The following is a 27,387-nucleotide window of genomic DNA, read 5'->3' on the forward strand; positions in this document are numbered from 1 at the left end:
TAATTAGATCCTGTTGAGATGAGACATCCCTTCCTGAAACGGGAGGAAGGTAGGATTCAACCCCCCCCCCCCCCCAAACCTTCGCACACTTGACAGCTGTGATGACAGACACTATCCCCTGTAATTTGGATACTGCTTAGAAGTGATAGAAGACATTTCTAGACAGTTAGTGTTGGACTTGCAGGCTCTTGCTACGTGAGGTTACCAGCTGCACGCTGCTTACAATAAGGTGATGATAATTGTTGTCTGCTGATGGTCAAAACTAAGATCATCTGAGAGCTTAAGTAGGAGTGAGCCTCTGATTCATCTGCTGCACTACGCAGTAGCAGAGTCTCCAGTCTCTACAGTTGCCGCTGTTGAGGGGAGGATGTGATAGGTATTACTGTTTGCTTATATAGGTATACATCAGGGTATTACTCAACCTCCCTAGCTAAGAGTGGGGTTAACTTGCTTGTTGTTGTGAAAATGCATAGGGAAGGCAGTCTGTGTTCTGAGATGGCTGAATGTGTGTTATTTTAAGCATGCACATGTGCAAACACACAGTCTGTATTTAGGAAACATTTCTATGGCTGCAAAATTAGTCTCTGAAAAGCTAGGAAGTGTTGGAATTAAAGCTGCCCATTTGACTTTAATCTTACCCTTTCCGAAGGCTGGAGGCAGGGCCCAGAGTGTGCACTCTTCTCCCCTCTTGCCGTGTTTAGCTGCCTTTGTTCCGTGCCAGCCCCTTCATCAGGGGTGCTGCTGGGGAAGCTTCAGCTTGCCTGGATGCATTTTGCAATTAAGATGGATGATGTACCTGTGCAGCTCCCCCTATTACAGCCTTGCCAAGAAGTGTGTTCCCCCTGCTTTCATTTTGGAGCGGTTTTCAAGCTGAGGGGAGAGTGCCCAGCTGGGTTGTGGGCACATGGCAGCTGAGCGGGTGCCTGGTAGGGTGACCCACTGGGTGCCCTGCTGACCTGGGTCCTGGAGCATGGGATGAACTTCCTGGCTTGACCTTGGACCTAGCTCATCGCTGCAGATACGGCTGGTGATCCTAACCCTGGATACCACTCATTGCAGGGCCTGCCATACTCGTGTGTGATGGCAATGCACTGCTGACTGGTAGAGCCTCCGCTTCCTGCTGTGCTGTCCTGCTCAGCTCCCTCCTCCCCTTTCCCTGCCTTCTCATGCACCTTCCTGACATATGTCTTCTGGTTATTTCACCTAATTTTTCCCTGTTCTTCCTCAGTCTCCCTCTCCTTCCATGTATAGGATGATTAGGGTTGCTTACAGAGCATCTTTCAGTGCTTGGTTTAGCTTTATGCTGTGTTTATTCCCCTCTGTGCCAGTTCTGGAAAGGCTTCAGTAGGCACAAGTCAGGACTTTTTGGATATCCCAGGTGTTTCTGATGTAAGTTTGTTCTTCCCAGTGATAGCAAGGGCTACCTTAGTGAAGGGAGCTCTAAAAGGGTTGGGGAAGGTAATTTCTTGCTGGACCATAAGAAGGAGAAACGTCACTGTGGTGTTTAGTAATGGTGCAGCAACGTGTTTTCCTTCTCTTCTCATTTTCTCAAATGTTTTGAAGCCTTTTGGCCGCAACATTTCATAATTAAGTGCATATAATTAGCCAGATGCTGGCATGTAGTCTTAAAAATTTCCCTCCAAGTTGAAGCACTTGGGGTAAGTTGTGAGCAAACGAAAAAGGGTCTTCTGTTAGGAAACCCTGGGCAAGGTCACATTACACCCTCTGCTATTACCATTCAAACTTCTCATTTAACTAGTTACCTTTGACTTCAGAGCATCTGCGCCTTCCTCCCTTTCATACAAAACTACTCTTCCTACTTCTTCCTCTGGTCTCGCTGTAGGCATTTGTCCCCAGCTGAGCTTTGTGGTTTTGGATGCACAGTGTGCATGGGCGTCCTCAGTTACAGCAGTCACTGTGGCGATGCTTTGGCGAGATCTCTGAGCATACCTGGTGGGGACTGCCCCTGCAGAGCTGTGCCACAGCCTGGTGTTGCAACCTTTCCTCCCTAAATTCCCTTCTGTGGGCCAAAGAATCCTGTTAGAACTTAAAAGTAGGTGAAAGTCCTACCCATTCTGTAAAATCTTTGAGTTTTGTTAAGGCAAGTAAGGATGTTGTTTCTCACGGCAGTCTACTTCTTTCTGAATTGAATGTATCCAGTTTACTGAAGTCTTCTCTGTATCTTTGTAGGTGCAATGTCAGTCATTTTGATTGTAAATACTTCCCTAATGGCCTCATCTTTTATACTGTTCCCTGTTAATATATTATTGTAGAAACTTGGCTGTTTCCATATTTTATAAGTCTTATTTCTAAAATTCAGTCCTGTTCTTTACACCTTTATCTCTCCCCCTTTGCTTTTCAGCCTACACCTCGAGTCAAATTTTAGGTATGTGGGTGGAATGTCTTTTAATAATGTGGGGGAAACGGATAGTTTCATGCAGTGATGATGGGGAGGAGTAATGCCTGTGTAGTATAGTGACAAAACAGTGAGTGTGGCAGGACTTGGATTGTAATTGTACATGGTATATGGAGCAGCTCCACCCAAATTTTCTGTCACACTTGTCTTTGTTTGTGCATGTACATGTCACAGAATAGTTTGTTTTAATTTGTATTTATTTAGTTTGCCTAGGGGGAGGAAGGTGTTTTAATTGAAAGTAAAAATTCCTGTGGACCATATGCTTCACTTTTCAGTCAGCTCTAATTAAAATTCTTGTTCCTCCCTGATTTTGAGTGGTTTCCCCTCTGTGCGTGGGAGATCCCCATCGTCATTATCATGCCATAGTCCTGTTTTCCTTCTGTGTTGATCAGACATGTTACCAAAGACTGTGATTACAAACACATTCTTTATATGGAAAGAGTTTATGGTAGGTTAAATATTACCTCTGTGAGTTCTTTGGTGAGTATTTCAGAATGATAAGACTGAGCCCCCCCACTCCCGAGCGGGCTTCTGTTCATAAATATGGAGAACTAGGGCTGAGGGTGGGAAGTAACACAATGAACTGATGACACACAGCGTGGACTTCCTGAATTTCAGTGCTGCTATCTCATTCCAAGAGGACCCTGCTCTTATTTTTTCTTTCTGCCAGAAAGTCATGTTTGATGCTAGGCAGCTTTTGTATAAGGTAATAATACTTTTAGTAGCATTACCCAGTTCAAGTATATACATGTGCGTATATGTTTCTGTGTAACTGTGTATACTCACATACATGTATGTATTTGTGAATGTATATCAGGATAGAAGAAACGAGGCTTTGGTGAGAAATCATTTATTTTAGTATTTAGTTTTATGTGTTTAGGATCGAGTGTTGTTTGAAAGAGGCTAAAGGAAAAGGAACTGTGTGTTGAGATAAGCAGTAGAAGAATTAAAAGAGGAAAAAAAAAACCAAAACAGACAGACATGTGCTTGGCTTAAGTGATGTCCAGTCTTACTGTGATATTTTCCAAGCACTGTTATTTTCCTTTTTTATTAAGATTATAAACAGTTGATTTTTGTTGTCCACAAAATAACAAAAAAGAACCACAGTTAATACATTTAACTGTTCCCAAAATATGCATTTGAGTGCATAGTTTTATACATCTTTTGTGTTTAAAGAGGAGCCTTGTTATAGCAAGTTTTAGCTTCTATGACTGATTAAGGAACCATTAGCTTGACAAATAACCATGTGATTAATTGCAGGGGAAAAAAAATGGTGACTGAATAGAGAAGTACTTTACTGCTTTCACCTTAGAAAGAATTTTGTCAATAGAACATGCCAGTGTTGTTTCAGTGGCTCTTTGGTTTCTGCTAAATCAATCTGGGCAGGATGTCTTTTCACCGGCATCTTGTGTACCCACATCTTTGCAACTGGTGGAAAAATTAAGGGCTTCTTCCGGCCCCAGCATCACTGGTGTTGATGTGGCTGCCTGGCAAAACAGGGCTGGGGAACTGGTGGGGACATTGTGGTGGTGTATATTTGCAAGCGTGGGCTTGACGTGGGTGTTAATGAGCTCAGCAGTCCCTTGCTAGGCTGGCACGTATCCAGTCCAGATCATTCTCTGGTGTCACGTTGATGCGTTGCAAATACATCTGAGGGGGGAGGATGGAAGGATGGGATGAGTTGCCTGGGATTCAGCACCAGCACTGAAGGTTTTCCTTGCCAGAATGGAGTCTGGTAGCTCCCTTTCCATCCAGCCCATCTGATGGGGAATTTGGGTTTCTCTAATACCCAGGCTCTGCTTGTTTGGGTCCCAGAGGCTACAGCAGGTTACGTGTGGGCTCAACAAGGTGTCATGTGCATTCAGGCAGGCTCCAGGAAACTGTTTCTGAAGCTTTTGGTCGCGTATGTCTGTCTGCTTTGTTATCTGGATGATAGCGCTGTGAACTTCCCAGTGCAAGCAAATGGTTCCTGAAGAAAAGAGGGAATTAAAAAGCCCTTGATGGGTTTTATGCTTGCAATCAAGAATGTATTTTCCTGTGAAAATACAGTCTATGGAAACTTATGTCACAGTTTGCTATGACATGGTAGAAAATAACTTGCCTCGTACTGATAGAGCCCCAAGGGGTTGGTTTCAAAGTCTGAATGTCTCCAGGTATGTAAATAATGTCAATATTATCTTATCACGGTCTAGTTGTATGTTGCCTTCAAATAGGAAAAATACATAATGTTGCTTATTTAATTTTTTTTTCTTCTCAGAAGGTATGTGCCAAGAAGCAGTGTAATGAGGAATAAGTTCAGTTATAACTGTAGGGATTATTTTTTTTATTAGCAGAATTGCTTGTGAGTGAGCAATGGAGTTAGTGACCTACAGGGTTTACAAAATGGGAATCTGCCTATCTAGCCAGCACTATAAATAAATGAGAAAGGCTTTTGAAAGACTTTTTGTCAGTTCGATATACATTATTTTGTTTCAGCAATTCTCCTTTGCTTCACAAACTGTTCTGTATGTGCTGCTATTTATAAACTGGGGTGGAGGAAGATTCTCTGGGAGTGGGTGATTCACAGATACAAAATAGGGCCGTAAACAATGTTAACACTGTGGCATAATCTGATAAAATCAGAAACTTGGACGAAGAGTGCAGCACTGTTCCTCGATGGGACTGTTGTGCGGCAGCTTTTTCTCCCTTTCCGCTGACCTCCCCTGCCTTGCCAGAAGTGCCAGCTAGTTTCTTTTCCGCGGGGCCTGACACCGGGTTGCCCGGGGCTAACCTAAGGGCAGTGCTGTGGCTCAGCCTTCTGCCGGGGGGCTTCCGTGCCAGACCCCTCTGAAGAGCCGCGGTGGTCCTGCAGGGGGGCTCCGGGGGCCTCCTGGCAGCCGTCCCCTCTGCGCCCTGGCCAGGGGCGGCTGCAGGGGTTGTGTTCGCGGCTGAAGGTGGATTAACGTTCGCTGTCGCAGGTGGGGGCTGGGGTGGTGACTTGTGGGGATGTGTTCCCTCCCGGGGCTCCTTTTGTGGCCTCTGGCAGAGGAAACGGGACGGAGGATTTAGCAAAACCTGCTGGAGCTTGCCTGTGACTGTGCTGAGGGACAGAGGGCAGAGCAGACCCGAGCTGCTTTGGGTATTCTGCGTGTGTCCTTCCTGCAGAGGTAGCTTAGTTGCCTCCAGGAATATGTGCCGCCTCATGCTAAATAAAACACTGACAAAGTCCAGGACTATTTACTGAAAGCAGAGAAGACAGAAGGATTATGAAGAGGAAGGACATAATCATTACTGCTTCTATGTGGCCGTACTTGGAGATGTTATTGGAGCTGAACTTCGAGGCGCAGCATACGCCACGTGCATGTACGTTGTCGTCAAGGCTGTTGCAGCCTGCTGAAGAGGAAGTGATTTGTTAAGTTTACCCAAGTACTACGTTGCAGAGCTCGTCCTTTCACTCAGGACTCATAGGCAGGCTAGTGTATCTACATAACCATGGTATGTCCAGCAAATAATAATTCAGTGAGTCATGTAGGAGAGGAGTATGTGGAGAGATGAAGGAAGAGACTGTGGCAGGGGAGTTTAAGATCAAATTTGCCTGTGCTGGTGGGTGGGGATCCCAAAGTGCTTCCTGCTCAGAAGTCCGTTAGAACAAATTCAGAAATGTACTTCTGAGTATTCAATCCACAACGGAGATGAAAAGCACATAGAGTTAAAAAAAAAAACAAAACCAAACCAAAAATAAGGCAAGCCCAACCAAATAAAAATACACAGACAAAAGTGTGCACCCATCATAGGCAGGAAAATCCTTTCTGTTGCTTTCTTCTATTATGGGAGGGGTCATTGTTTCTTTTTCTAGTAAAAGAATCCTTTTTTTAAAACGTCTGTGGGAAAGGAGAATACTCTGAATTGAGTCTTTGAGATGTTGTATTACAGAGAGTCACAGAAAATGTACTATGCAAATGACTATCTGCCTTATTAAATGCCTCAATAGAGCTCATTGTCTCAATATTGCTATTATTGGAGATGGATGGACACTACGTGATTTTACCATCAAGCTGAAAAATTTCAATGTTACAGTCTCATTGCAAGGGTAATAATAGTGCACTGACTTAAAGGAGAGAATTAAATTAAGGGGACTGAAAGGTCCATTGCTCTGTCCGTTTTAGTTTGTCTTTTGTAGACTGTGCATCATTTTAGGGGTCACAACAGTGGGGTTTGTGCTTCGTGGTCTTGGCATCTTTTTTTGCTAATAGACAGAAGCCCTTTAAGGGGACAAATCTTTTAGCACCTGCTGTGATTTCGCTTGATTGCAGTTGTAGGGATGCCAGTGTTGTTGGATGGCGGCAGTACTGGCATCTCTCTCAGGTGGGTGCTGACCCTGTACCAGCTTGGTGTCCTCGTGGAGGGGTACCTCTTCTTTTGCTACCTGATGTCAGGAGCTCATCACAGTACTGCTCTTCTCTGTTAGCCGGCTCCTTACCTGTGGGACTGCTCTTGGAATTTCCCCTGAGCTGTCCCTAGAGCCTCACATACTGCCTAGGGCAAAATTTAAATCCTGAGAGCTGCTGAAGTCAGTATCTGTCTAATGTAAAAATCTGTGCGTTGACATAGTCTCCCTTAAACCTGCTTTTGAGGTCTTGCTTTGGATGTGGTGGGTTGTATTACAAACAGCAAGAATACTTTCAGAGGTCAGATGCTTGAAATTACAGTTAACTGGTGTTTTGTGGTGTCTGTTGAGTTTTTTGTTTGGGTTGGGGTTTGTTTGTAATCCAGCATATCAAGCAGATGTGACAGGAACTTTGGCTATGACATTATTAGAATGGATGGTCAGCAATGCCTGATTTTATTTTTTTTTGAGGTGTTTTGGTTTTTTTATTTTTCTCTGGGCATTGCTTGATTGTGTTTTATTTGGTTGTCTTACAGACTGGGAATTTTCAGATAAAACTGGCTCAGGGACTGTGCGTTTGCTGTCACTGTGGCCCCGTGGTGCTAGTAAGGATCCATCATCGAGTTTTCAGCTGGGATTGGGCTACACTGCTGTTGTCCGTGGGAGGATGCATCTCGCCTGAGCAGTTCTGGTTCTTCTAAACCTGCTGCCTGTTTGCTTCATTTGCTTCTTGGTGGGGAGGGTTTCTGTCTCTCTTTTATTCTTTGGTTAATATGTGTGAAAGGTAATGAGTAACTAGAAGAAGCACAGGCGAATTGGAAAACAGTAACCTTACTCGGTGTTTACATTTCTTCCTTGACTTTTCAGTTGTGGAGGGGATGAGGAGAGCCTATTACTCATTAACAGAAGAAGTTCTCAACAGCCCCCCGCATTTCCCCCACGTAACCAGCTGCCCCCCACCTTACTCCTCAAAAGTAGCACCTGTCATGCAGTACTCTCTAATATGAATTAATAACCAGGGATTGCTATGAGTACATACCACATGAACCACAAAGAAGCTCTTGTCATACCAAACACAGAGAAATAAGATTATTCTGAATTTGGAGGCTTTGTTTTGTATGCTTCATTGTTCTCCTAATTCTGCAGCCTCTTCATGTGTCACCAACACTTACTTCCAAGGGCAGCCCAGCTGACCTTATGGCAAACAACCCTGATGTAAATGACAGTGAGAATCCACTCAGCTAAAATCACAATTCTATGGTGTAAACTTAGGCAATGCCCTATCGTTTCCCGTCCCCTCAGCAGTGTTAATGTGGGGTTACTTCTCCTTCATTTCACCGGAGCTGCCTGTACGCACAGAGCTCTGCAATCGTATAACTGGCTAAATCTGCTTCTTAGTTTTTTAAATATTAAGGAAATCTTAAATGTTAAGGTACATGTTTTCCTTACAAATCTTTATGAAATAAAACCTAAACTGCAGAGTAAGGCATACTGTGCTCTTAGTGTGTCATTCAGCTTGGGGTATGTGCTCTAGCTTTCAGTATTGCTTATGAACATTTAGTAAACTTTTCTTCCTTTCAGATACGTGAATAGAGAACATCCGAGTGTATATTTCACTTTTTCACTTCAGTTTTCCACCCTGGTCTGGAGAGGTTAGTTTAATTACCAGTGCGCATATAGAAAAAGAAATGAAGGTGTAGGTGACTGTTGTAACTGTAGCCTTCATGTTTTCACAGAAGTTTTGGATCCATCCCAGAACAGTTACAGCTTCTAGGGGTTAAAAATTGCCACATGGTGTGGTCTGTTGGGAGATCTTCTGGGGAAAGTTTAAGCAGTAACTTAGCCTAGATTTCTCTAGCACCTCATCCAGAAAACATTATGAAGTCATGAAGCAGCGCCTCTTCTCATTTTATATTTTTTATGATACTTTTCTACTGCTGTGACCTGTAACATGATGATTACTGGAAGTTTTTTAAAAAACAAAAACCACCCCAAAACATGTACGTCCTTCTCCTGGAGCTTCTGGCAGCACTGTGACCAAGTCAGTGTCACATTTGCTCTGTGTATTTAGTTGTATCGCATGTGTCAAGGTCAAAATGGAGAAGACAGAAGTACTGTAGAGAACAGTAAGATACATCTGTAAACCCAAAAGTCTTTGTAGATTATCAGGAATAAGCACAGTACCTGAAAATATTCTTAACTGATTAAAATGAGAAGGAAAAAAAAAAAAAAAGTAAATAGTAGTGCAACTTCTAAGCTAAAATTATGCTGAGTTCAGTGAAAGGAGGGCCAGCTTGTATTTTCCCTCTGTCAATAGAGAGAACTTAAGAATATGCTAGAAAAAAGATTACAGTAGCATGATTTGTCTGGCGTGGGCAGCCACAGAAATTCTGCTGCTCCTCTGCTGCTCACCAGAAGGGCTCAGTGTACAAGGTGGTGTATTGCTTTGCACTGAACTTTGTGTAATCTTTAGATGCATATGTGGCGTTTTGTGTTGCTTTAATGTATTCTGTGATTATACATAATAAGGTTCTATTATATGCAAGAATCGCACTTAATACTGGTTCTGCCATTGCATTTTTTTTTTAACATCGTGACTTTTATGCAGCCTCTCTTTTTCTTGTGTGACTTCTTTGTATTTTTAAATTTTAAAATTTAAATTTTAAATTTAAAACTTTATTAAAATGATAGGGAAGATATTCTTAGTAAATAACTTAAGAAAGCCTGTTATGCATTTTTGGCTGTGTACAGTGCAATTACCATTTCATAAAATGGCTCACACAGCTGTGAAGAGCTCCAGGGTCATTATTTCTCCTGCCCTCTTTTTCTGACTCCCTCATTTGTCTCAGGAGGGCTTTAGTCATTCACTGTGTCTTTCCTCTTAGAATTTATATTTTATTTTCAGCATCACCACCTACCCTGGGTGAAATTTCCTCCCTTTCCTAATGGAAGACTAAAGGTCTGGTTATGTAGTGAAGTGAACCCTTACATCTTTTGGTTGTTGATGATGGGAAGTGGAATTGCAGGCTGTGACCACTCAGCTCTTCTGACATCTCCCTTGCCTGTTCCCTTTCTATGTTAAAGGAAATGAGATTTTTACTTTTTTTTTTTTTCCTGAGGCTAGTTTTGCATTTCTACATATGGCTTAATCATCTTTTTTTGCAAAACTGGGTTGTCCTTAATTCTTAAGCATGGTCCGCCGAATCTTGGTAACTTTCTGGTGTCTCCTTGCCAAAGAAGCAGTAGTCTGGAAGTGACCTCTAAAACAGGGGAGGGTAGGTTATCCCACTTTGTCATTCCTACATTTTGGACCCTCCATGTGCACCACAAACTGTGAATTCCTTGCTGAGCACTTGCTGGATCATGAAGTGTTTCTGTGTAGCAAATGCTAATTCACTTTCAAAAATATGTTGTGGGAAATAGAATTAATGTTTTCCTCTGAAGGAAAGGGGGAAATCCTTTGCAAATGCCCACTACCTGAAAGACCCTACGGTATTACTGTAGTTACGTTGGAAGGACAATGAGCAGGAGCCATTTTTGCCAGATGTGAGCACGGTTTTCAGCAGAACACTGCCCCAGTTTATTCTTCTAGGTGTTATTGAAGTGCAGATATATGCAATTTGCATGAAGAGGCAAAAATAAAGGGTGCTAAATTTCCTCCTGCTTTCTTCAAGCTCTTCTGTTTTGAGCTGCTGTATTTGTCTTCTCTGCTAATATTATTGTGCAGAGGAAGGAGGACAGTTTATTTAAAAAAAGTATTTCATAGCAGTTAATTTGTGCAGTATTTATAGCAATTAGTTGAAGAACACATGGTACCATTTCTGTTGTGAATAAAAACTGTACTGAGTTCTACTAAGGAGTAGTGCAGTTTATCTAATGAAATATTTTGCATCATGTGGTTCCCAGCTGGTTCATTCATTTCACTGTTGTTGCTGGCTGAAAGATGATTTATCCCTGCACTGTGAGAATGATCCCTCTGCAAGTGCCTTGTGCATCTCAGTAATGACAATAAACTAGTTTACCTGGAATAGTAAGTGCTTTTGAAAACAGTCTGTCTAAAAGCATGTGCTCATGTCCAGAAATGTAGTTATGGCAAAAGGACCCTGGTCTGTGTGACTTGTGAAGAAGTCAGTGGCCCCTCTTGCAGCCTTCAACTGGCTCCCACAGACAGAAGAAAGAAGAGACAGGCAGGCAGGTGGGGAATGAGTGGATTGCAGAGGCAATCCTTCTGAGATTCCTGGTCAGTGAAGGACATGCCTTCATTTGGTAAGCAGCTGGTAGAGCTTTCACCAGACAGAAAGATAGGCAAATGACTCTGTGTGCTTCCTTTACCTTACTGAAATATTTGTGACCTCTGAGAGGTGTCTGTTGCTGGCAGAAGGTGAACGTTTTCCTGCCTCAGCTGCCATTGAGACGGACAAGCTCTAGATCTCTTCCTTTATGTTTGCAAGAAGGTGAGGCCTCACAAGGCAGCTGAGCCAATCTAACGGCCATCTACCGCCCTGCTGCCCTGCAGTGACCTGGGCTGCCCCCTCTCACCCCGCTGGCCCGCGCCTGACCCCGCGTTGGGCTGGGTGGATAGCTGAACTAGCAGAAAGCTGTTCCCATTATCCTGTCAGCAAGGTTTTCTGCCGAGTTGGCTCCTTAAACAAATTCTGTGAGCAGGCAGGTGAGTGAGGGCAGCTGGGGGGGCAGCCGGAGGGGTGGAGGCATGGCTCGCCCCTTTCACCAACAACCAAAGTTGCGTAGGGAGAGCTACATTCTGTAATAGTAGTAGTAAAAGTTATATTTGTGGTACTTTAGTTTCTTATGCAGTGTCTTATCATCCATCTCCATAAACCCAGAATCAAATACCAATTTCAGAGCCAAATGCCTGAACTATTTTAATAGAGCAAACCAAAGCCCAGCATATTGGTAATGACAATATGCTGAGGATCAATGAGTCTGTTTCAGACTTCAAATTTTTCTTTACAGCTCCAAAGACTAGAAGCTCTTTCGAGCATAAAAATAAATTTTCCTTTTAAAGATAATTTCTGCACCTGTCTTTTGGAGAAAAACAGAAATAACGTGGTGACAATCTTGCACACCTCTGTAGCAGAAGCTAGTATTTCCCGACAGCCAAACCAAAATGAACTTACCAGCTTTTTTTGGAGATTCTGCTACTGGCCATGTGTTACTGAGAAGGCAAGTTTTAGTATGTTTGTGCCTTGTTGAACCTGAGATTAGCGGCAAAGGTTAATTTCTTAATTGTTTAGAGATAACTCTCTTTTAATGAAAATGTGTAGTGTAATCTAGACACTGTAGTCTTGACCTTAACCTTATTTTGATATTTGTGCCACTTCTAACACCAGCTTGTCCCCATTAACTTGAGTTATTGCTTGTTAACATGATATGGGGGCAAAACACCTACTTTGCTAAAGGTCTGGTGTCATTTTTCTGATACATTCAGTAGGTACAGATTTTAGCATGAGCTGGAAAAAGTCCCAACATTCAAGTAATAAATAGTTTGAATATTTGTGTCTAAACACATTTTTTGGGGGGGGAGTAGATACAAGTAATTATGCTAAAACTAATTAAACTGTGGAATCATTAACATGGGGATGTGGTAGATTCTCCAGGACTTGCTACTTTTAAATCAAACATTTTTTTCCGTGAACTGATAATTTAACTAAACCCCAAGGCAGAGATTTTGTGCATAAAGCCTTTGCAGAAGGAGTCGAAGCCATAGGCTCTAAGGTATATAAAGGTCTGTGACTTGCACTGCTCTGCCTATAATACTTGGCAGTGAAGCATTTTGGAGATTTGCAACAGTGTTGCAACTTTGTGCAGTTTGTGGTTTTTCTTCAGTTGATTATTGCCTTAACTGCTTATCGAAAGTTGGAAGGACTGGGATCCTTGTTCAGTATCTTCCTATGCACTTTCCATTCTTGTTGCTGTTAGAAATCGCGGACTGCTTACTTAGAGTTCATGCAGAGGTCAAAACATGTGAATCTACTAGCAAAATCCTTTTTCTTCTTCCTGCAGTTTACATTAGGGCATTAATTTCTGTCTCTTTGTTGTTTATTTTATCCAAAGGCTCGTATCTGTTTCCCCAAACACATTTTGTTGCTTTTGAGGCTTAATGTTCATGTCGTCTGAGGCCTTTAGTACACATTGTAACAAAAAAACGTGATTTCTTTTTTTTTTTTTTTTTTTTTTTTTTTTAGACTTTTCTTGTAGTCCTGCTGGCAAGGAATTATTTCTGGTTAGGAGACCGGGTTTGAAGACCCTATTAGTTTTAACCAGTTAATAAAAGCTGTGGATCAGGCTGAAGTCCTCTCTCCAGCTCTGACAGTCTTAAGCTACTGTTGCCAGATAGTTTCACGTGTAAATGTTATGTCCATATGGGTCCACTGTGAAAATAGATAGAAATATTCTAAAAATTTATGGGTTTTGTAGCCTTGGATCTTTCTTTGTGTGAACAGCTCCATTTGCAACATGATGCTAAGTAACTTTTTAAATAAAAATGGTAGGAAGAACCCATCTTGGCTTTTGGATCTTGGTTTGGTGGGAGGTGGTTAAAGGGAGCAATTAGGTGAGGTGAACCTGGGGCTCTTTTTGTGGTGCATTTTCCTCTCCCAGGCTGCTGTTGCAGGTGGCTCCTAAGCTGGGACTTGTGTTTGGACTACATGGGTCAGAGGGGCCAAGCGGAAGGCATTCTAAGGATTTGGAAGGTCCTTTGACAAAATTTGTCCTGGTAATTTATTACCTGCCATGCCCAGCACAGGCTGAGTTGGTAGCTGGGCTCAGTGACATTTCAAACTTACACAGTGAAACTTGGCACTTCTCAGCTTGCCCTGTATCCTGCACCTGAAGCAGGGTGGCAGGGGAGCAGAGCAGTGGTTTGGCTGACAGAGCACCAGGCTGTCTGCAGGGACAGCGGTTGTAGGAGTATTACGGGTAATCAGGAATGGGAGGCAAGCCTGCCGCTTGTCTGTATTCTCCTACGGAGAGAGGTGCTTGGTCCATTCACACAGGACAGACCTCAAAATGCAGACTTGGTCCTTTAAAAAGGACCAAAATAATAATGACAGGTTGGAGTGGGAAGAACAAAGCTAAACTGAAGTTCTTTTCTCCCATTGCCACTTGCCATCGCTTCCTGTGCTAAGCATCCAGCCGTAGCTGATGCAGAGAAGTACTATATACTATTGTTCATAACATAAGCAAGCCTTCTTGTATGTAGTTGGATGTAGGTTACCTATATTCATCTATTTGAGGTATTGTTGACCATGTTTCAATTATGAGTTTCCACTTGAAAAAAAAAAGTAATCACAGGATAAGGGTAATCTGTGCCCCATTTCTTCTATGCTTATGAAAAAAAAAAAAAAGGCAGCAAAAACCTCTCTTCTAAATATATGCAGACAAAATATATATATATAGGGAGGTTTACACACAAATCTAATGATGAGGATCAGTTAGTCATACAAACGTTTGTCTGTTTACCCACATCCAGGGAAGCAAACAGTTCCCAGCTCTGCTGCAGCTCTTTCCTTAGTGAGCCCAACTCCTCCTCTTGTTTGTTGTTTTGTTGTTGCCTTATGGCGCTTTGGGAAGAAAGAGATGGCTTGGCATTCCTCGGTGTATTTTGGGCATTCTTATGTTAAATGTACTGTTGTCCCGGCCCACCCCCCCCACCCCCCGGCATCTCTGTCATTGCTGCTCTTAAATTCCAAATTAATTTGGAAGCGCTGAACTACCATCCCCACTCTGCAGCAGAAACAATGAAAAAGGGCAGAAACGTGTCTAATGACCCATGACAGCAATAATCCTTGTAAGCAGTTGGTTGGGAAAATAAGTCACGTGTCTTTATTTTGAATGTCTGGGGTGATTCAGCAAGCATATGCCATGGTCAGCAGTTCTTGCTGACCCTCAGAACTGCTGACCCTCATGTAAGCATCACAACCTGAGCAGCTGATCTGAAAAAATGTTTGGAAGCCACTGTCAGATCCGTTCTTCAGATACGGTGTCTGTGGGTTTGCAGGAAGCCCCCACAATTTGCAGTGATTAGCCTTCAACTTTTTCATTGATGTGAAAGTTTTTTTTCTTCTGTGTGAAGGTTTTCCCAAAGGTTGCATGTTCAGGAGAGCACTGCATGCTCAGTAATAGTTCTACAGCTGATGTTTTGCCTGGCTTTGTGGCTGATCTCTGAGATTGTCATGGAAAAAACCTGAAAATGTAAAAAGTGCTGCTCCTGATGTCATTAATTTCCATAACTTGTCGAAGTTTAAAGGCTTATGGGTTTGTGGTTGCTGATTGAACAAACAAGTTTTAAGTTGTTAAATTGTAAAGGTCGGAGCAATTAATACACATGCATATTTTTTCAGAGTCTTTTTAAATATTTGCAAAGATAACAAGATTTGCCTGTTTCTGTACCAGCAGCGATAGAAATCTTGCTTAAATAAACTAAATAAAATACAATGAAGCCTTTAAAAACAAAGCATGGAAGGAAGGGGCAGCAATTTATTGGCTCATTGTGTTGATGACACGCTAAATGCACAAGCACACAGCAAGTGACTTGAGAGGGCTTAGCTCAGGGTCTAGTTCAAAGTCCTTTCATTAAGGACACGTGTTAAGGTGTCCTTAAGGAAAATAAATTGTTATGTCTGGAGGCTGTCTTAGAGACTTTAGTGCTAAGACCCGTGCTTTATCTGGTTAAGTACTGTTGAAACTGAAAGCTGTTAAAATAGCACTAGGTGATTTTAATGCGATGTTAACTGGAGTTACTTTGCATGGCCTTAGTATCTGGCCACAGGCAGCAGGCTAGTTAAATATATATATTTACTGAACTCATATGCTGTCGTACGTATTTTGAGTAATCTCTTCTTCCTGCCATGTAACTGTAATATTTCTTCATGTCATTTTTCGCAAGCCATGGTACGCAAGTAGGTAAGAATCATTCCTAGAAGCAGCTCAATGGAACGGTTAAGTGATTTCAAATTGCACACCTTAAGTAATTAAAAAACAAACCAGCAGCAACAACAAAACAGTGAGGTTGAGTGGAGTAACACTGGCAACTTGTCTTGCAAACTCTGCAAATTGAATGTACAAATCACCGGGACACGATAAAGTAGAAACCTGTTGCACCGTTTGTAGCAGCCTTACAAGAACTTTACACTCAGGGCTGTACAATAAATATGGCATTGTTTTTATCACAGGGAGATGCTTTCCTTTCAGTACAAGACTGCCACTTTGTGTGCTCTGATGTTGTTTTGAATAGTTGTCTACACTAAAACTTTCAAAGGGAAAAAAAAACCCAACCCCCAAAAAAAGAACCAAAATATTTTCAGATTTCAAAATTACGAATGACTTGATTTAGATTGTTGTGGAAAGCCACAAAGTTAGCAGAGCAAATAAAGAGGAGATAGTGTTGACAGGTTCCTTTGCCTTATGATTATTAAAAATACTGGCTTGTAGAAAGGCCTGTGAGTAATGGTTATAAAACACAGCAAGAGAACCTTAACAGTGAAAGAAAATCTTCATCTGTCCTCTTGTTATGTGCAGTTGGTCAGGGACTGAATGGAAAACACTTCTACAATTAAGCCCTAAATTATGAGGGAAATTAGTTGTATTAAAGAATATACAGCTTTTGGGAAAGGAAAAACAGAACCAATACTTGAATATGACTAAACCCAGTGTCCCAAAATTTCAGGCACTTTGTTTCTGGTGCAGTCTTCTACGTGCAACCGGTTTCATTTTAACTACTTTATTTATTGATATTCTTTTTTAAAGAATCAAAACATGTCTAACACTTTCATAATTCTGTTGGCCAAAGCCGGTCTGCCTGCTGTGCCTGATTCCTTACTCAGTGCAACAGAAACTTGGCTAATTCCCATCGGTTTGCTAAAAGATCGTCTGCCTGTGTGCGTTCAGCACTGTAGTTACTGCCTCTGTTCCCTTGGTCCTTAGCCATCATAAGGAGGATGAAATGTTTCTAATGTGTAATACTTTCAGCTGGGTTTTTATTACTGCGTTCCCTTGCTCCTTGCTTTGAGGGATAATGTATACTTGGGGCCAGCGGATCAGGGTTGTTTTCATGCAGGCGGTTACTTTAAGCCAGACTTCTTATTACTGCTCTCCAAAGTTGTAACCCTTAAAACTACAGGCTGAGTGATACTAGGTTATGTACTGAAAGTGAGGGTCAGAGATGTCCTTTGCAGACACATTCCAGAAAAGGCCAGTTTTAAATGGCTCCCACTCTTTACTTGTACCTAAGAAAATCAAGCCTGCACTAAGTGCTCCTTTTGTCCCTGTAGCAGAAATGCTGCAGGGAGTTTTGGGGGAATTTTCAGTCATTTCTGCAGAAATATGTATAGTGAACTGTTTTGGTGCCTAGTCCAGTCCCATCATAGATGTTGCTTTTCAGGGGATGGTATTTGCAGTAGTGGGCGAGACTGAACTGAGCTCACACTTCCGTATCTTGTTACCCTTGAAACTTAATGTTCACCCACTGGTTATCTTGTGAAAGTAAGTTAGAATGTAAGTCTCCTTTTACCTGTGAAAGGAATGATGGCTTTTAAAAAATGCACATTTATCTGCTGAAACCAGGCTTGACTTGGACTTGACTGTGTGGGAATCAAAGCCCCCCCCAGCCCCCCAGCTCCTCGCTCTCTCCAGTTCAGAGCCGCTTCTGGCCAGCTTCAAAGAACTTACTTCAAAGCCTTTTGGCAGACACAGAACAGCACAGGCTGAGGTTGTAGTTTCCAGTTTCGGCAGAGCTAGTGAAGTCTTGGTGTCTTGGGGAGTCCTGGTATTGACTCGATGCACAGCAAAATGCTAACTGGCTTTTATGGGGGGCGTGGAGGCTGGCATTCACCCATCACTTAAACTGTGTAGCAAGAGGGGAAGGTGCTGGTGAAAGGTAGATATGTCCAGCTCTGGTAGAACAAAGGAACTTAACATTCAGCTGTGGAGAGAAACTCCGTATTAGTCCCCCGTCTCCTTTGAACACAGCGATTGCCTTTATAACTGAAGTGCAAGGTTTAATCCTACCCTTAAGGTATTTTTTTTCTTTCTGTTTTTTAGCAATGTTATTACAACTCTCCTGATTTCTTGTTAGTCCTACAAAGCTCTGGTTCCTCTTCTCAGCTTCCTGAGATCTTACTTCTCAGCAACTTCCTATAACTATAATAAGTGAGCTCCACAGAAATAGCGTGCGTTGCTGGGAAATACGCTTTCTGGGTGTCAAGTGTTCACTTGCACAAGGGGAGACTGCAGCTCCTGCTGGTGCAATTGCTCTGGAAACCTTGAGCAAGCTCGGGGCTGGGGCAGTCGCATCTCCCTTGGTTTGGAGTGAACCCCTCAGCAGTGGAATGGGACCTTGGTTGTGCAAAAAGATGGACTTTGTGTGTCTTCTTGCCTTAACATCCTGAAACTCTGTGTATGGGGTTTTCTGGGGGAACCCTCCCTCCTCCAAGCCCCAGGGTGTATGTCCTGTTAAGCCACTGTTCTTAATTAAAAGCGGTCGTGGCTTCACAGGGGCTGGGAGAGCTGCTGAAAAGTCTCTGTGTGATGAAAAATAGAACGAGGGCAGGGGGACAGGACCTGGCATTTTTGTGAGAGGTATTTGGTGTCCTTCAAAGGTAAGTACAGAAATACACCAAGTGCAAGCCTTACCACGTTCTCCACATCCCTGGCTTTTTAACATTAACGGTTTCCTTTAAGACAGTGGCCCTGAAATGGGGTGTGGTTTATACTACACGTTTTGCCAGGCTATTTATATATTTAGAGCCTTGCTCTTACTGGGGGGGGCGGACTGTGGGAAAAAATGCTGAAAGTCATCATTTTTTCTTTCCCTATTATTTTAAAACAGCTTTTTTTGTGTATGTGTGTACGGAAGAACGAGAGATCCCAATGCCTGCAAAAATCAGAGGTTTGCTGCTTGGGCAGAGCATTAATCCGGAATCAGTAGCAGAAAAGATGTCTCAAATACTGATTATTTTTATTAAACCATACAAACTTTTCTTAAACAATAAACATATATATATGTAACTCCCCACCTCTTTCTGCAGTGGCAGTTGCTAGAGTGGAAGTTGAGAACTCTGATCCTGACAAGCACTGAGTGTCCTTCCAGTGAGAGCCATGAATGCCTGCAGCTCCGCACCCCAGCGTGGCGTGTGCCGCTGGCTGCGCGTTGCGTGCTGGAAGGCATTGCCAGAGACACCTTGGGTTCATTTGTGTGGTACGTACGTACACAACACACGTGCACAGGCACACGCAACACACCAAAAAACCCAGGCCGTTTTGGCTTCCGTCATATCACTAAGATCTCTCGTTGTCTTGATCTTGTTTTTAGAAGCCTTGCTGCTGACCGGTGATTGATAAAGCTGTGCCACAGGGTGAGGCTGTCCTTTGCTTCTGCCTGGTCTCTGGTGCAAAGCGGCTGCTGATGCACCTGCTCAGGACTGGGAGATGGGGCTGGGAGTCCTGCCAGCTTGGCCAGGTGTCAGAGCAGCAGTTAGGAAAAGCAGTTCACAGAAGCTGTCAGATACGGGAGAAATGCAAAACTCTGCTCAACCTTAGTGGCTGCCCCCTTTTTTTGTATTTATCTGTTTAGTTTTCATTGTCATCAGAGGTCTAAATTTGGAGATCAATCATGAAGATGCGAGAGATGGGCAAGCATGGGTAAATGGGGCAGTGTTTTCAGCTAATTGGAAGTTTGTGTCCGAAGCCATAGAGCTGAAAACATCCAGTCTCTTGAGTAATCACTAACAGCATCCCTGGTGGTACATAATTGGATATAATGCCTCATGAAAGCTGTGTGGATACTGAAAGAGTAGTTTTGTGTATGAATGACTACTTTCAAGGTAAGAAACTACACCTGCCACAGTATTTTCTTTCCCATAAAGATAACGTAATAAAAGGGGCTGTTTACATCTAGTTGTGAGAGCTGGGAATGCTGCAGTTTGAGCATGTATTAGAACACAGATTCCCAAAATACCATGGGCTGGAGAATCTTGCTTTGCTGTGCGTACACTGACTCGCCTTTACTAGTGTTAATCAGAGCATTGCATTATGATCTCACTCCTGTTATTTCATAGTGTTGTCCTGCCCATAACGTTGATTAATTAGATGACTTTTGGGTCTAACTTCTTACTGTTTTTGACTATAAACAAAATTGGTATTAAATGGTTCAGACCTCTCCCTCCCAGGATATTTATTTCAGTGAACTTATTATAGCTGTCTCTATCTGATATACAGGCTTGTTGAGTAGCATTTAGTCCCACCCTGAGTAATAGGAAATAATGAATAACATTCTTACCATTGTGCTCCAGCTGCTTTTGAATGAGGGGAATGTACTGAGTGGCCTCTGATAGAGGAACTTAATGCTGTTCCCCAAATTACTGCCATTTGTTGGGATTACGCAGAAAGCTAAAAAGAAAGGAAAAAGAACAATTTATGCCTGTCGTTTGTACTGTGCTGCTACTCCACCCCAGCGTGCAAACAGATGCCTTTCCCTAGTACTTCTTTTTAACATCTATTTATTATTTTTACAGTATTTTCTGCTCCCAGCACTGTTGGCCTGTAGGTGCTAGTAACATGTGAATGTGTCCCAGACTCAACCTCTCCTAAGTGCATGCAGTTCTGCAGTGGCCAGATATTTTTTTGGTATGACATAAAAAGAAAAACAAAAATCTACATCTATCTTTATTTTTGCATTTGGTGGCATAGATATGGGAAAACAACACACCCCACCGCAAAAAAAAAAAAAATTCAAGGAGAAAAAATTGTGACAATTCAACTAAGTATTGCAGGGGGGAGATGGGGACAGGGGGAAGTCCTACAGAAACACAGAAAACCCGAGTCTGGCTAGTTTCAAATTAATTTGACTGTTTGGTGTGACCTCATGTTTGAGTGGTTTAGCTTGGGCTTCTTGCCTGTGTGGCTTGTGTTTTTGAAACCAAGAGCCACAGGGGAAGGAGTTGGGGGGAATGCAGTGGGAGGGGAGGGCAGCCCATGCTCTGCCCCAGCAGCGCGTCCCTCTGTGCCTTTTGTTGAAGCCCATTTTCTTCTCTGGGGCTTGACCACAGGTCTCCCTTGCAGCAGGAATGTGTTTCGAGCCTGGCAGTATTCAGGGCAGCAGGGCACACGGTGGAGGACAGGTCAGAGCCAGGATGATGGCTCCTGGGGCAGGAGCCGTGCGCTCTGCATCCCCCATTGCCCGCAGCGAGGGGTCCTGGCAGGCAGCTCGAGGGGTCCTGGCAGGCAGCTCGAAGGGTCCTGGCAGGCAGCTCGGCGTGCCACTCTGAAGCCTCACCCTGCCTAAAGAAGGATTAGCCTCTTGGCCCCGCAGCGAGGAGACTTCAACCTGCATCTACTCGTGCCAGCCGAGTGCTGTAACCACTCGGCTGCTGGGAGCTACTTGTGCCGTATTATGACTGAATGTGGCTCCTGTGGCCTTGGCTTTTATTCCCCATGCCCAGCATCTGAACGTTTTTGTCATGATCGGAATAGTTCATTCCAGTCTCCTGCGTTGGCTTCAATACAAGTCAGAGGGGGTTGTCCTTGAGTGAACCCTTCTGTAAGTTCAGCCCAAATTCATGAATAGTTTGGTTTTCCCTGAAACTGTGTTTTTTAATGAATAAATGATTCAGCAAGGGGGTGGGGTGGGGGAAGGGGAGTTCCAGAAATAGTAATATTAAAATCTGATAGGCCTGTTTCTTTATTGTTACATAGTCTTCAGGCTTGTCATGAGCAGTGTGTGGATCCGGTTTAGCCGATAAGCAAACCTGACCCCCTCAGACAAGTGGGGTTTTTTTTTGTTCTGTTTGTTTTAAAAAGAGAGCTTTGCACCAAAAGCTGTGGTGTTGCAGCAGAAGGAACTAGCTCATGTGGTAACACAAACAAGATATCTAAGAGGCAACATAAGCTCCCTATAATAATAGAGGAAATGATTAGTCACGTTAAACTCATCCTTATTCAAAGCTGTTCTGGCTCTTGGATGTCTGTTCAGTGTTTGAAATAAAGGAGGAAGCTCTGGTGCTTTATTGGAAAGGTTGTTTCTGCAGATCAGCTTGGTTAAAAGATGATGTTTTTGTCTGGTTTGGGTTGTGCAGCTTTGCAGGCACCGTGTATCTGGGATGACTGAGCCACCATTTACACCCAGCTTTTCTGACAGTTGCTATAAGTAGACTCTGATGTATTCTGTTGATGGAATTGCAATAAAATTTATGTTAATGAAATTAATGGAAGAAACTGCACAGTCTGCATATAATAGGTGCTAAGACTGGATAGGTACATGAAGTGTTCATATGATGTGGGAGAGTTATGTGAAAGAACAGTGTAAGAGCTTAAAACACTACTGTCCTAGTACTCAGTGGTGTGGGGAGCTTCAGCATATGTTGAAATGGGATAAGAGGGGTGTAAGGAAAACAGGCAATCTCTTTTGGGATTAAATTCTAGTTAAATAGGGAAAAAAGAGTAGAAAGAATAACATACTATCCCCTTCTTCAGTTGTTTGACTGCCGTCTCCGGTGTGGGTAGTTTAAATGTAGGGTACAAAGGACATTATTCAAATGAGAAAGTTTCGGTAAACCTGCAGTATAAGTGCTTTGAGTGAGAGTTAACACCACCACAAGTGCAATTCATTTTCTTTCATTTAAATATGAAGGTTAAATTCCATTAAGTCATATCCTCTGACTTCAGGTTTTGAGAAATTGGCTAGGAAGTATTCAGTGGTAGATATTGGATCAAAAACCATGGAAGACGCTACCGGAGACTTTCCTATTTAATTACTACCTTTTATTGTAGTACTTGCAACTTTTAGTGCAGGATCGTTCCTGGTCTTAATGACTGATTGTGCCATTTACTTCTGTGAGGAAAAAGGTAATTCTTTTGTGTTTGGTTTCTTCTGTGCTTGGGTTGTCTCTGTGGTGTTGTATTCCTGTCTCCAGAGTAGTAGTGTGTGAATGAATGAAAGTAGGTAACTTCATGTTCTTGCAGTCTGTAATGAAACATGGTGGTTTGAAGTACCTGCAGTGCTAGAGCTATCCCCTGATAAGACATTCTAGTTGATGGCTGATTTTTTTTTTTTAGGTGTTTTTGTTTTTGTGTTTGTTTGGGTTTGGGTTTTTTTTAAAACTATGTTACAGAGAGATGGGTGATGCTAAGTCTTCCCTGTTATGCGCAGCCACACCGTATATGATCAGAGCTCATCTTTTTGGCAGCCTGTGTCCTGGGTAACAGTGCAGGGACACACACTTGCTGGTCTCTTCTCCATTTTAAAACAAGAAGGAAACCCCTTAGTTATCCAAACACGTCTCTGTTTGCTTGGCTTACTTGTAAGGAATGTGCTTTGGTCAGTGTCTTTGAGAGACAGAGCACGGGCTAGGCTCTAAATCTTAAAGTCTGGATTTAAAGTGGGTTCTCAACACAGCCTTCACAACATGCAGTTGCTGTTAGAAGAAACATAGACATAAACACCTCTGTATGGTGCAGGGGAGAAAGTGTTATAAGGGAGGATTTTAAATGGTTATGAGTTGTGTGGACAGGGTATATCACTAGAAAAGAAAATGAGAAAATGTCTTTATAAAGATGTTCAACCCGTAGGGTTTGTCTGGACATCTGCCTTCATGCTTTTCAGTATCTGGAGATTTGTGTGTCCCAATACATGATACTCGCTTGAAATAAAAAAAAGCCTTGCAGGTACATTTCCATTTTCATAGCTTGAGTCAGGTGATAGATGAGGCATCTTTCTAAACTAGGGCCTTGTCTGTCCTAGTGTATTCAAGCTAATGTGTTCCTCATTCATTTGAAAAGTCTTTTAGCACTGGGCAGTCTGGGTGCAGTGAACAGTGGTCCTTAGTTCTACTTGGCTTGGTATGCCTTTGGCCTCATTTGTATGTGTCGTCTGAGCTGAGTCTTTCATCTTGATAAAACTGTTCCCAGTTGGTGTCTGAAGGATGCCTCCTCACTGGTGCTGAAGCACAGGGTGGGGGTCCTGCCATGCAGGCGAAGGATAAAACCCTGCTGGGTGTGGATCAAACTGCTAGCACCTCTTGCCGATAAGGCAGGTTGGTCCAAAGTGCTTTTTCTTGTTAGTTTGTTATCCTCAGTTGAACTGCTGTAAGGTAGTTGCTATAAGCAGTGATGAAGTAGTATCTGCTAGAGGTGATGAGAGGCTGCCATAGCCTATGAAGCTTGCAATCCTTTGTTCTGGTGTGTAATCATACTTACAGAAGTTTTACATTCTTTATTCAAACCTGTTTTTCAGGTAGTCACATTTCTGTCAGCATTACATAACTCTGTGACATTTTGACTATCTCTGTTAGAAACAGGAGAGGTGCAAAGGAATCCAGCTTGTGAATCACTCTTGGTTTAACCCTCACTGGAAGGTGGCGGAAGAGCATGAGGCCACTAAGGGAGCAGTTCAGGGAAGGCGGTGTGGAAGTCTGCACAACCACATCAATTAAAAGGTATAAGATTATGAGGTTTTAGCAGCTGGAATGCAATTGACTTCCTCTTCACTCTTATCTCTCTCCTGTACCTGCACATTTAATGCAGTTGAACAGTCACCCAGTGGGTAGCAAACGTTGATTATTTATGTCATCTGATACAAGACTTTGACTTCTGACTCAGCACCCTGACTTCTCACGTATTTTTTTAATGTGCTAAACTTTAAAGGCTTAAGAAGATCCCACCCAGCAGTGTGGTACAAAGCGCTTAAGGTTTGCGTGACTCTTGTTTTATATTGCTGCTTTACAGGCTTTACTGTTGGCAAGCAGCAGTTTATAGTTAGTTACAAAGATGTACGTTATCCCTCTAATGTGGAGGAAGTCTGGCTATTACATGAGCAAATACAGTAAATGGCCTAGTGTTCTGTGACATGCACATAAAATATAATGCAGGCATGGAGGACTTAGTTTCATCTTTGTCAAAATGCTAGTTTAATGTGGCTTTAGTATTTGAGTGGGAAGATGAAGCTTTGTCCCACGTGTGCACGGTGAAATGCACTACAGTGAGAAGGGATCTACCCTTCTCCATAGCTCTTGCTCCAAACATACATACTTATGTGGGGTTTCTGTTCAAAGTTTTGGTAACTTGTCAGGCCTTAAACATGCAGATAAGAAAGTTCAGAAGTGTATTTTTAACAGATCACTCATAATCCCATTTCTGGCCTAGGTATATTTTAATGCAATACTAAAAAGTATAAAAAACGAAACACTGAATGTCAGACCAGAAAGAAATGTCTCAAAAATGGAAATGTTTTACTACCGTTTATTACTCTCTTGGTTGGAAATGCTTTGCTACTATTTATTGTAGGCATTGTTTCATCTTTAACATGTGAAATCCATATAAACCTGTATGTATATAAATCATGAAGTTCTTGTCCTGCTAGGCTTCCAAGGTGTTTTGTGGTGGTGCAGGGAAACTGTCTAGGTTTAACTCAAGGTTAGAAAACTTCTAGAGAAGAAGTGATATTTTTCAGTTTCCATGTTTGTGGTTTGTTTGAGGACATGGGAGCAAAAGAGAATAACATCTAAAGTTTCAAAGATGTTGAACATATAATCTGGGTGAAATAAAACCAAGTCTACTCTTGTGACTTTCAGTTCGAGTCAAAGAATCGTTAATTGAAGGAGCTGTTTAGGTGTTGTTGAAGGTGTAACAAAAATGAGGCCCGAGGATGAGGAGTTGCGATTGATTCTAGTAGCTTCTACTTTCATCCTTCCATTTTGTACGTAAGTATTGAGAGGCTTGTATAAAATACATTGAGTATATCTGGGGGATATCCCTCGACCTGAATTTCTAACTGTCCCAGGTATACTTAAAAAAAAAAAAATAATTTGACTAAATGGGTTAATAACATAGGTAGGAAAAAGAGAGATACTGATGAAGCCCTCCCCTACCCCCAGTCTCTTCCTGCAGTGTTGGTGCCTGATAGTATCAGTTCTTTTTAATATCTCAGTGTTTTGTTTTTGTTTTTGGTTTGTTTGGTTTTTTTGCCACAGCTGAGGCAATGGCTGCTATGACAGACTTTGCCAACGTGAGACACTGCCAGAATGCTTGGAGGATGGTATTGGACTTGTTGCTGCCCCTTTCTGGTTTTGCATTAGGGGTAACACTGTCAAATGCTGTGGAGGGCCTGTGTGACAAAATTATTCACACACAAAATAGCAGACCACTATTTCTAATAAATCTTCAAAGTGCTTTTAAAATATTTTCCCAAGGCAATCTGTTAAATGGAAGGCTGCCTGTATAATATATATTTATATATGTGCCTTCAGAAACATAACTTTTACAGAAATTATCTTTTTTTAATCTTGCGTTTTTAAAATTTGCCTGAACCATTATCAAGTGGAAAGTGAATTTATGATTGAAAAAATTGTGCTTCATCATTAAACTTGCTGGTAGTGGATATTCATTTAGTGATAAGACAGCTAGTTTGGATGGAATTTGGTAAATTTCACTTAATTGCATTTTTTAAAAAGTTTATTTTCTGTAATCTGTTATGAAAACTTTGTATTTGTCTCTTAAAGCTATGCAATGGAAAGAGGCATGCTTTTGTGTTCTGGAGATACAGGTAGCAGAAAATCCCTAACTGTAAGGAAATAGCAGAGGCTATGGGAAACCCTATCAGTGGTGTTATTACTCTAAGCAAACATTGACCAGAATATTATAAAAATTGAATCTTAGTTTTAAAGCTTCCTCTGTTTCTAAGTGATGCCCAAGTGTAAGCAAACACTGCACAGTGATGATACAATATGCGATTTATTTGCAAGGACTGTTTCAAGACTCATCATAGATTACATAAACATATCTTCCCCTTAACTATAAGAGTTTGAAATGAGCTACTAGCTATTTGATCTGTATCAGAGCTAAGCCAAACATACAGATCAGCAGGGACTCCTTTATGTATCTCGGACAGAGAAAGAAGCCATGGGTATTATTTTTCTAGAACAAAAAGTTTGCAGCTGGTCAGGCTGCAGTGTCAGGTTTGATCTCCAGTTCTGACCCTGCATCATCCAGCCCTTTTCCACCATAGCTGGTCTTCCCAGATGGCCATGAAGTTGACCTTTGATAGACATGACTATTGACTGCTAAGTGAGAGAGAGCCCACGTTGTTGTCAGTGAATAACTTCTCATGCAGCCTCAGTGTATTCATAGAGGCAAGTCTGGTGATGGGGTGATGGCAGAGCCAGTTCTCATTTCTGTTTCTATTCAGCTTCTGTTCAAAGAGGAGGAAAAGAGAGACTCTACCAGAGCCCTAGATGAACTTGCTGGAGCCATACAATGAGATCTTTTGTTCCCTCCCAGGACTACTACTACATGTTTGAACGCTTGCAGTCCATTTGTCTTCTGCTACAGTTGAAATTCATTAAAGGATTACACGGGCTGACAGTTGAAGGCAAACCTCCGGGGTGTCCCCCTAGCCCCATGTTGCTGCATGTGAAAACAGCATATGGGAAGACATCGTTTGTTTAATCGAATTGTTTGTGATAATCTGATCCTTGTAGATCAGCCAGATCTCTGACTTACTTTAGAACTGGAAAGGGTTAGTGTCACATTTTTTGCTATGGGGCAATCTGCACTTGTTTTTAAGAAGTTGATCAGATGCTACTTTAGTTTTAGG

The 27,387-nt window shown here is 42.3% G+C and overlaps 1 protein-coding gene across 3 annotated transcripts in view; it reads left to right on the forward strand.

Moving 5' to 3' along the window:
* The window catches only part of PTPRJ (protein tyrosine phosphatase receptor type J), a 75,688-nt gene that overhangs the window by 12,735 nt on the left and 35,566 nt on the right, over positions 1-27,387 (forward strand). The window contains exon 1 of one of the 3 annotated variants that reach the window (XM_055813704.1): positions 33-49. The exons of the other annotated variants lie outside the window; for them this stretch is intronic. The gene's annotated coding sequence lies outside the window, so the exon portion shown is untranslated. Of the gene's footprint in view, positions 1-32; positions 50-27,387 lie in introns of those variants that run through there. 3 annotated transcript variants of the gene reach the window in all.

This window comes from Falco peregrinus, chromosome 9 (genome assembly GCF_023634155.1).
Source record: "Falco peregrinus isolate bFalPer1 chromosome 9, bFalPer1.pri, whole genome shotgun sequence".
Taxonomy (NCBI): Eukaryota; Metazoa; Chordata; class Aves; order Falconiformes; family Falconidae; genus Falco; species Falco peregrinus.